The following is a 10075-nucleotide window of genomic DNA, read 5'->3' on the forward strand; positions in this document are numbered from 1 at the left end:
ATTCTATGATACCATGATCATTCATAAAATAGCCTGCAATGCCCTGGGATGCAGGATGAAATTGCAGCAAGAGGTCCTAATTATTAGGACCATTTAGGTCCTAATTATCCATTAAAGATAATGACTGTCATTTACAGGAGGGTCTCACAACAACTGCAGGAATGCTCTGGAAGTGCCTTACTATAAATAAGAGTAAGTCCATTATCAGAACAGGAGAAGAGGCAGACTGGGCTAAAGTTTTCTGAGTTCGGATAAGATATCAAGGTTTATAACATCTGTCACTAACTCATCGTTGTTAACAAAATTGAAAGGATGACACCATGACACACAGGATCTCAGAGTTTTTTAATGTAAAATTTTAGTCTGCAGCACTGAGCATCAGCCGCATCTGCTAGTCTGACTCCTGGATCTACACAGATACCCCCAAGAAGCCCATAGCACCTCTGCCCCTCCATGAATCATGCTCATTAATCTCTGTGGGACATTCTTCACTGTTTTTTAACCCACAACTGAATTTAGAAAGTTCTTCCACCTTTGAAAAACTGGTAGTGAGGCTGAGGACAGAGGGAAATGGATGTCTGGGACCTCACAGAAATGTGGAAGATGAAATTAAGGAAGAGACACATGCATGTGTTGGGAAAGGGACATGTTAAAGTAAAAATCTTCAAATGAATAATGTAGAGAGAAAAAGGTGAAACATCTGAGAGACAAGACGGTGCAATGAAACAGTAGATAGGGTGAAGACAAAAGTGGAATTGAAAAAGACTGAAAGGAAAAAGGAGTGGAAGGAAAAATTATAGCAGATTATTCGGAGGCCACAAAGGATAGGGAATATAAAGGCATATAAATTTGAGGGAAAAGGAAGGTACGCAAGTACAGAAGGAGCAGAGAGAAGAGGCAAAGGAAAGGAGATCTAAAATTAAAAAAAAAAAAAAAAAAAGGAAAAATATTTGAAAAGACATCTTGAAATTTGCTACAGAATAAGTAAGAAAGACTGTTTCCATAGAAATAGAAATACCAGCAAAGGTTGTGGAAAGCCCTCTAAACAGCAGAAAGCAGATTGATTGAATTGAGGATGCATGTAAGGTGAAATTTGAGAGAGAAAAACATGTACTGCTAGTGCCTTCCAGTGTGGGACAGAGATTGAACCCTGTTCCAGCAGCCACCTCCAACTTGGAGTTTCTTCTGTGTAGGGGCAAAGTGAAAGACACACAAAAACACAATATAATGAATATACCTTAGTGGTAGGAATGTTGGGAAATTCATAATACAGTGGATCTGAGAGCAAATTCTGCTAACCATTTTAGAAGAAATTGCATATATTCTAAATACTGATGCCAATCCCTGGGGAAAATATACGTTCTGCAGAAGAACTCAAAAAATGGACCAGTCCATGATTTGTATCTTTCCACAAAAATGTAAAGTTAATTCCTTGCAAAAGTAAGTTCTAGTGCACTGCTATCTAGGAAGTAAAATTTTTATAAATTAATTTAGGTAACTTTCAAAATTCTTTAAAAGAGCTCTTCGATGTCTAATAATTTTCTGATTTTAGAATATGACTGCTACTCAGGGCAAGTTCACTATAATTTCACTGACTTCCATTCCTTCCTGAGATGTGATTTTACAATGAAGTTTTCTAAAATTCTGTGTCATCCACTCTGTCTATTTCATACTCATAAGAGCCTGAGATCCAAGAATAAGTAAGCCAGATATCTGTTCTCCTACCACTTGCTTCAACAGGCAAGCAGGTTGGCAGGGAAACAAGTCTAAAGGAGTAGATCTTGGAATTTTGGCCACATTCTTAGGAGATGTCACCGGTTTTTGTGACTTTTTACAATTATCATTATCAAGTGTTACCTCCCTTGCCTTTTGCTTGCCCATTTAGACAGTTAACAGTTTCATGCAAGGTATTCTACAGCATACAGTGCTTAAAGATACCTGGTCATGCTGAAGGGAAAGGACAACAATCTACTAAAGGCAGTTGCTGCACTGTCCTTGGCTGTTAATCGCAATCTGCTTAGCTATTCACTACTCTCACTACACATCCTTGTCCTGGTCCAATAAAAGTACAAAAATGAGATGTTCGGGTTTTTTCTATGTATTTAATCAAAAGGGTTTTTTTTCCTGACCTCCTACTAAGCTTGTGATAGAGATTTATACTGTAATTAGGTTGTAGTCAACAACTTCCTGTAAGCTTTTCAGCTTTTTCATTTCTTGCAGGTTCAGTGACTGTCAAAACCTCACTTTCTGGAGATTATTTTTTGGTTGCCGAAGAGACTTCGGTCATCTCCATAATCTTTTTTTTATTTTGTTTCCTTTAAATTTATCAACTAATTTTCAGACTGGAACAATGAATAAACTTAGGACTGGATGGGGGTGGTAAGGGTTAAGAGACTTTTTATTTCTATCAGGTCTCCTTTCTATTCTGATTAATTTTCAGGAGTAGCAACCCTTCTTTGAGTTTCTAGTTTTGATGAAAAGGAGAAAAAAGATGGAAGAGACAAAAAGATGGAAGGAAGAGTAGGTTTAAAATGCATATTAGGAATGATGTACTATCTATAATTTAATATTACTTAGTCTTTCTGCTCACAAATTTGGAAGAGTGATTCATTGTAGGCAATTTCTATAGGTCTTTGCCAGTGATGTCAGAGTCAGGATTTTGCTGCTGCTTGCCCATTCATCTGGGGCTGCCTTTTACTTCCCTCCTTTTTATATCCTGAACAGTAGCTCTGCATCCCCCATTCTACCCCCACACCTTGGCAGAGCAACATTTAATGGAAATAGAAGTGATAATGGGATTTACCTTCCCCACAATATTTAATTATCCATGAGCCATACAGCCAGGCTCACCTCCCTGGCCTTTCCCTTAGTTATACCTGACCATCCTGCTTAAACTCTTGGATTCCCGTCCTAACAGCTCTACATTCTGTACTTAGCTTGGAAAGGGATGGATTTCTCTTGCTGTTCTCAGCAGTGGGGTATCTGATGCCCTGTGAGTCTCAAACCATTTTTACCAGTGGCAAAATCCACCAGTGGCAAGATCACAGGAAATCCTCAAGGACAATAAATTCATATCCACTGAATTTAGCAGAGCTGCATTAGTGCTTATAACTTCCTATCCTTTATCTGCACTCCACTCATAGCATTATAACAACTGTTTTTGTGGCTCATTTTATATATGCTTGTTGATCATTCCCAAGAATAATTTGATTTTATTCTTTGAAGACCATTCTCCTGTGGCATTTTCCCATTCAGATTCACCATTTAGCACTTATGGCTTCAGTTCAGCAAAGCACTTAAGCGCATGCTGAAGCAAATGCATTTTAAACATGCAGAGACATATGTTGCTGATATATCATTAGGACTTAATATTTATATGGACACACTGCCTAGCAACCCAGCCCTGTTCCAGGAGTTCTGCTGCTGCTGCTGTGTGTTGCGCTGCCACACAACAGAATGACAAACACTGTTCCCAGAAGCTTCCAGACCTGAGCTTTATATGCTCTATGTCCCTTGAATGTGTAATGAATATTAACCTGTGTAACCACTGCATTGTGCTGAGGGTTATATGAGCTAACGTAGCTCCCCTTGGTTAATACGGAAAATTAAGCAGCAGAACAGTTGTCACTGTCAGCCTTTCTGTACCAGCACTGCAGCTGAGCCCATTACCCCTCGTGGGCTTTATTTATTCTGGATTTAGGTTTGGCAGCTATACCAAAGCACTGCTTCCAGGATTCAACATGGAAATTGAACATTTTGTTGATCAAGGAAAAAAACATCTCGGTGTGCTATATTGATTACATGACCATAGAGGATTTTCAAGCTCTTAAATATGCGGAACAGCAGATAACAAATCAGTATTATGAAGAAGACCAACTATTATATCAAAATATCAATTTGCATCCCAGCGTAATTTTGTTCTTGCATGGTTTATTCTGTTAAGGATTTCTACTGCGTTTTTGTCAGTTAATCAGTCTCTTCTGGTTTTGACAGTCACTCTGGAAAGCTTTATTTTAATTCTGTCACAAGATGGGTTGAAAAGGCCATATTTGTTATGTAAGTCTTCACAAACTGGGCTTTAGAGACTCAAACTTACATCAGTGTGTTTTATATATATTTCATCTTGTGCTCTCCTGACCCTGACAAGGCAGAGAAATAGTTTTAGATGCAAAATGTAGGGTAAGTTCCTCCTCCTGCCCTGCTCCCCAGCTTATAATTGTTAAAGGGGTGTTACAGTGCAGATACTGCAACACGCGTATCAAACAACGAGGCCAGCAGAAAAGAAATATATATGGACCAATTCTTGATAGATGTTTCAGAGATGTTTATTTCTCCAGCCGCATGGCCGGGGCTCTGCCGAGGAACTGAGGCAATCACGGGACCCGAGGGTCCTTGCCCACGCAGGGGAACACAAAACAACCAATGGGGAACGAGGCTGACCAGGGGTTAGGGAAACCCCATGCCTCCCCCCTAGGGCCCCTCTCCCAGGACTACATGGAGGACCCCAACAAATGGGAATGGCTGTGTAAGAACATTACTCCGCTCCGCTCCTAATTTACTATGCCTGAACTGCCTTGTACACTCCAGCATTAGATCTGACTAGTTGTTTAGATGTTAGGCTTATACCAAGAAGATATTCCATCCACTCTGGAGACCTCCACACATCTCTCTAAGGTCATTATTAGAGGCAGATCAACAAATTAAAAAGCTTTTTTGTTTAATCCAGCATGTAAGCCTACTTAGGCAATGATGAGGATTTGATTGCACCCAATCTCATGCGATCATCACTGCTGGTCCATCTATTTTACACCCACTAGTTGTTACAATGAAAAAGTACTGGGACCATCAGGCCTTTGGTCAGTTATGGTAAGGACCCTTCTGTGGTCCAGAGACCAAGGCAAATAGCCTTGTTTCAGCTTGACCTGCAGATGTTTTTCAACAGATCTATTAAAACATTGCCTATATCCTTGTGTACACTGACACACACAACGAAAAGACTCATAAGGATACTTAAGAAGAAGACGTGCTCTTCTGCCTAACAAGGATGGTATTGCAGTCTCCTGGCTCCCATTTTGCTTCAGGTGGCTTTAACCCTGCCAAGACAGTGCCTGTTCCCAAATCCCTGCTGCAGAACACCCAGCACTGCTTGCAGACACCACAGCCTTCCTGCACCAGCACTGCACACAGAAGCCTCGTTCACATGTGAATGGCAGTCAACTGGATCTCTGTCAGGGATGAATTCCCAGCTGCAGCTGCCACTTTCCCCACTAGCACCATGGATGGAAGCCATTGCTTTTGCATTCCACTCCCCAGTCCTTTTTCCTTTTGAAGATTCTGATAGTTTTTAATCAAATTCCTAAATTCATAATATTTAAACTGAATATTTCTATCTTCCCAACACTGTTTTTCCATTATACTCCAGGATTTATTTCCTTTTTATCCTTTAAAAAGGCACCACACACTTTGATATTTTTTAATGCTGAGACAAATAAAAGAAACTGATAGGCTTGAAACAGAAGCAGCAAGGAACCCTGAGAACAGTCTGGTTTTCAACACAAAAGAGAATGTGCTCTAAGAAGTGCAACAAGAGCATCCAATTCACTAAAAGGCTTATTTTTCCCTTTTCCTTTCATCCAGAAGTAGCCGGTAAAGGCAGAATAGTAAAGAAGGCCCAGAAAAGCATACTGACCACAGCAGCCAAGAATCCCAAGGAAAGATTTTTGTCATAAATAAACATGAATTTGTTGTCTCCTGTTTGGCCTTTCTTTACAAAGCCTGAGCCATAGGCATTTCTCAAATAGATAATTATTTGATAATTAAAATTGCAGTTTGAAAATTACTCAAGCTTTTTGCAAATCCAGGTTGTATTTGCAGACTGCTTTAGTCAAAATGAATAAAGGAAATATGTAAGGGGGAAGGTGGGTAAAACTCAAATTTTTCAATTCAACATTTTTAACAAAAGTTTGATTTTTGTTTGTTTTAATCTTGAAGAGTGCTTTGAGATCAAGTGGAACAAAATTTTTATTATTTCCCCATATTCCATTTCAGTTTTAAATAAAATCACCATTTTTGAATGTTTTGTCTGGGTCCAGAGGAAAATTTTAAGTATGTTTTGACAAGAATATTTTCTTTTTTAGTATCAAGCTATTACCCTTTCCTCCTTTCAGTTACAGAATCAAAAATTTAGAACACTGGAACAAATCACAAAATGGTTTTGTGCAATCAGCAACTTTGTTTGACAGAGGCAGAGGACTAGAATAGCAAAGGGACAGATATTTATTAACAGAGGTCTATGGAGTACAGTTATGTCTGGCACTTGAACTTGAGAAGCTTCAGAAACCGTGGTACACACAGAAGAGACAAGAGACTGGCATGGCATAAGCAACTTAATATCAGATAGGGAACAGTATATTAGATAGAGGTAAGCACAACAAAAGAAGTTCTGGTAATTTGAATTAAGGTGAACTGTCAACGCTGAACCAAATCAGCTGGTATAAAACCCAGGGAAAATCAAAGGTAACTTGTGTGGTTAAAAAAATGAACATTCCAAACCTCAGAATACTTCTTCCAGACTTTATCAAGGACTGTGCAAGCTTCGTGTGATGTGTGTGTGCCACTGCCACCAGCTCTTTGTTCCCTGGTACTTCAGCAAGCTTGCTTGCTCCCTGGAACCCTCTGAGGTGTTAATTGTTTAGCCCACAGCAACAGCCTCGCTCCTTGTTGTCCAGACAATAACCAGCCCCTGCGTCATCAGCATTAGCTGTCAGTGTCATCAAACAGCAGTAAAATCTGGGTCTGAGAGTTGTTTCACAACAGCTGCTTGTGGTCTGGCAGGGAAAGAAGGTTTCCAGCTCCACACTCTCTCTAATGCATTTTATATTTTGGTCTTCAGCACCTAACAGGACATACTTCCAAAGTCTTTGGGTGCTTTTGCAGCGCTTGAGGAGGAGGAGAGGGAAACGACAGAGGTAGCTACAGGAAGTGGAAAAGAGGAAGAGAAACTGTGAAACAGCAGAGCTGGCTGAGGCTCATATTTCCACACTTCCCAGCCACTGGGCAGCACAGGTGGGAACAGACTCTTTCTATGAATGCGGCCACTAGATCCTGAGCAGTCTAAGATTTCCTACAGTATTGGCAATGTCAGCAGATAACCCTTTCTATGTCACTTCATGTTCACTGCAGTTCTGTGGATAACTCTAGAGCTGCCACATCACACTTACCTCAGTCTCTTTGTATTCAGCACACAACTGGCTCTCCCCAGACCTGCACCCAGATAGGCATCATTCTCAAGGGACTGATGGGAAGAGTATCCTGTGAGTAAATGGACTGCATGATCGTGCTCAGGAGTCTCAAGTCCTTGTAAGTTTTCCCTCCACTGATTGGTTTTCCAGATAAGGCAAAAAGAAACCTCTTACAGTTAAATATTCATGTGATTTGAGTGGAAAAATGTTGCTGCTCTTTGCATACATTAGGTTCATCTTTTCAATTGAGAACGGAAAAAAAATGTTCAATGTTCAAAATACGTAAATGACTTGCATTAATACCTTTATCCCTTAACATGTGGAATGTAAAATTCAAAGTTTCACTGGGCTTTTTTCAAAATATGTAGAGGTTGTTCCTGAATTTCTATAAGAAGACCACTCCAGGGAAAGTGTATAATAACTCTGGTGGGAAGTCTGTATGCTTAAGAAAAAGAAGCAAGAAAGAAACCTTACATCTTCAGCTTACCAGATTCACTGGCTTACCCACATCGTTGCATTTAAAACGATGATATAAGCTTGTAATACAACAAGTACGTGTAGAAGTGAGACTCTGTCCTACAGACCCTGTGTACTGTACATCCATTGCTCACTGACTGCAGTTTTACTTTGGATTCTTGTTGTGACACTGAAGATGAAAGAGCAGGCTTTACCTGAGAAAAAAGAGAAGGAGAAAAGTAGAGTACAGATAGGGAAAGAAAGGATGGAAAAAGCTGTGGGAATGAAAATGTTTGATGTTGCATTTTCTATCTTTAATTGAAAAACGTAGAAAAGCTGTGCAAAATCCCATTATCCTTATCCTGAGGAATAGGGGTACTGAAGATGTGGTTGCAGCTGGGCAGGGAGAATATGACTTCAGCACTCTGCAGGGTTCATGGAAAAAAAGAGGCATGCTCCCCACAATGCTAATAGCTCCTGGTGCTGCTCAGAGCACCTCTAGCAGCAGCTCCTGTATGCAGTTAAGATGCTGCTGGATCCAGCATAACCTGGAGTACCATTTCAGTGTGTTAACCTAGGCTGCCGAGCTGTGCTATACTGGTCTCAGGTCCTTCTGATCCTTCCAGGGACACCACACTAGAAGCAATGGATCCTTTATGTCAGCCAGTCTATGGATTTCTCTGATTACAAAAAGAAAGGCACACCATGAGAGGGAGACAGAGTGCCATATGAAATGTGTGTAGTTCCAGGGATTTTTTACTTAATATGAACCCAGAGAAATCCCTACAGATTTGCTTACCGTTATTGTTTTGACTGCCCACTGACATTCAATTGCCAGAGTTCTATGTCAAATTTAGTAGGTCGTGTTTCCTTTGCTGTTACCTTTTGTACTGACAAAAATAGGTCCAAATCAACTTGTCACTGAGAAAATGCACTCCAGTATTTCACATCTCCTGTAATTGCTTCCCTTCCCTCCCTTTTTATCTCTGTCTTTCTATAGCATTTTCACTCTTTTCTTTTCCTTTTTTGTTTTCCGTTATGGCATATCCAGGAAAAATGAAGTAGGATAAAGGAGTGAGTGAAGATAAATTAATGTGTGGTTATGGGCATGCCTGCATTTGATGATGATGAGACACAGAGAAAATAATCTACTTACAGCAAATCTGATAGCAGTAGAAGACAGCTAAGCTTCCCCAAAATCATCCAGGTCCACATTTGGCCTACTGGCATTTGCTTTTGGCAAAGGAAGTGCATCTTTCCATTTACAAAATCACAGGATCACAGAATAAGTTGAGTTGGAAGGGACCCACAAGGATCATTGAGTCCAACTCCTGGCCCTGCGCAGGACATCCCAAGAGCCACACCATGTGCCTGAGAGCATTGTGCAAATGCTTGCTGAACTCTGTCAGGCTGGTGCTGTGACACTTCCCTGGGGAGCTGTTCCAGTGCCCAAACACCCTCTGGGTGAAGGACCTTTTTGTAATATCCAACCTAAACCTCCCCCAACACAGCTTCAGGCCATTCCCTTGGGTCCTGTCACTGGTCACCACAGAGATCAGTGCCTGGCCCTCCTCATCCCCTCAGAAGGAAGCTGTAACTGCAATGAGGTCTTCCCTTAGGCTCCTTTTCCCCAGGCTGAACAGACCAAGTGATTAAGCAGGTGGCAGGTTGGAATATGAGTGGTATTTATCTGCATCACTGATGTTAAGTCAGTCTCAATGCTGGTTCATCTATGGGGGTGAAGCCCAATTTGTGCAATGTTCCCATCTGGCAAATGACATCTAAGGACCTCTCCGTAATATGAGGCAGTGATTCCTAGGGAGCAAATAGTGTTCAAATAGTCACTTAGCAGACTGGTGATGGGGCAGATATAAGTTTATAAGCCTAGGCAGACATGAAAGTGTTATTGCTCCCACAGGAGACAGCTGGTGCCTGCTGGATAAGCGTAGGAACAGTTTTGCAGTTCAGACTACAGTGTCATCCAGCCCTGAGCTCTGCTTTGACTTTTTCCTTCCCACATGTGATTTCCAACAGCCCACTGCCAAGCTGACATTTCTTCTCACTGCTGCTCATGGATGGCTTCCTTGCTGTTTGGAAACTCCAACGGGGCGTTGTGACTGAGCCATGTCAGAGGGATTAACAGGTTTGTACACACAGTGGGCTGGGGCATCCGAGAAATACTGATGACATCTCACATGTTAAGGCAGAAGAGATAATGGATTTGGTAGGCTGAGGAGCAACCAAAACAGGTTTCAGCCCATGAGACTTGAGGAGGAATGGGGCCAGTCAAGAGTTTGAGTTTGGTGCATGGTATTACTGTGATATGTGAAGGGGAGGCAAAGAAAGATGAATAGATGAATAGCCATGAGAAAAGAGAG

The 10075-nt window shown here is 41.0% G+C and overlaps 1 long non-coding RNA gene across 1 annotated transcript; it reads right to left on the reverse strand.

Moving 5' to 3' along the window:
- Nucleotides 1-6260: 6260 nt before the first annotated feature.
- Nucleotides 6261-9034, reverse strand: LOC120411898. Its single transcript, XR_005604482.1, has 2 exons — nt 8854-9034; nt 6261-7912 (listed from the first exon to the last, which is right to left on the reverse strand). It is a non-coding gene; the product is annotated as an uncharacterized LOC120411898 (long non-coding RNA).
- Between the last annotated feature and the right edge of the window lie 1041 nt (nt 9035-10075).

Source organism: Corvus cornix, chromosome 1A (assembly GCF_000738735.6).
Source record: "Corvus cornix cornix isolate S_Up_H32 chromosome 1A, ASM73873v5, whole genome shotgun sequence".
Classification (NCBI taxonomy): Eukaryota; Metazoa; Chordata; class Aves; order Passeriformes; family Corvidae; genus Corvus; species Corvus cornix.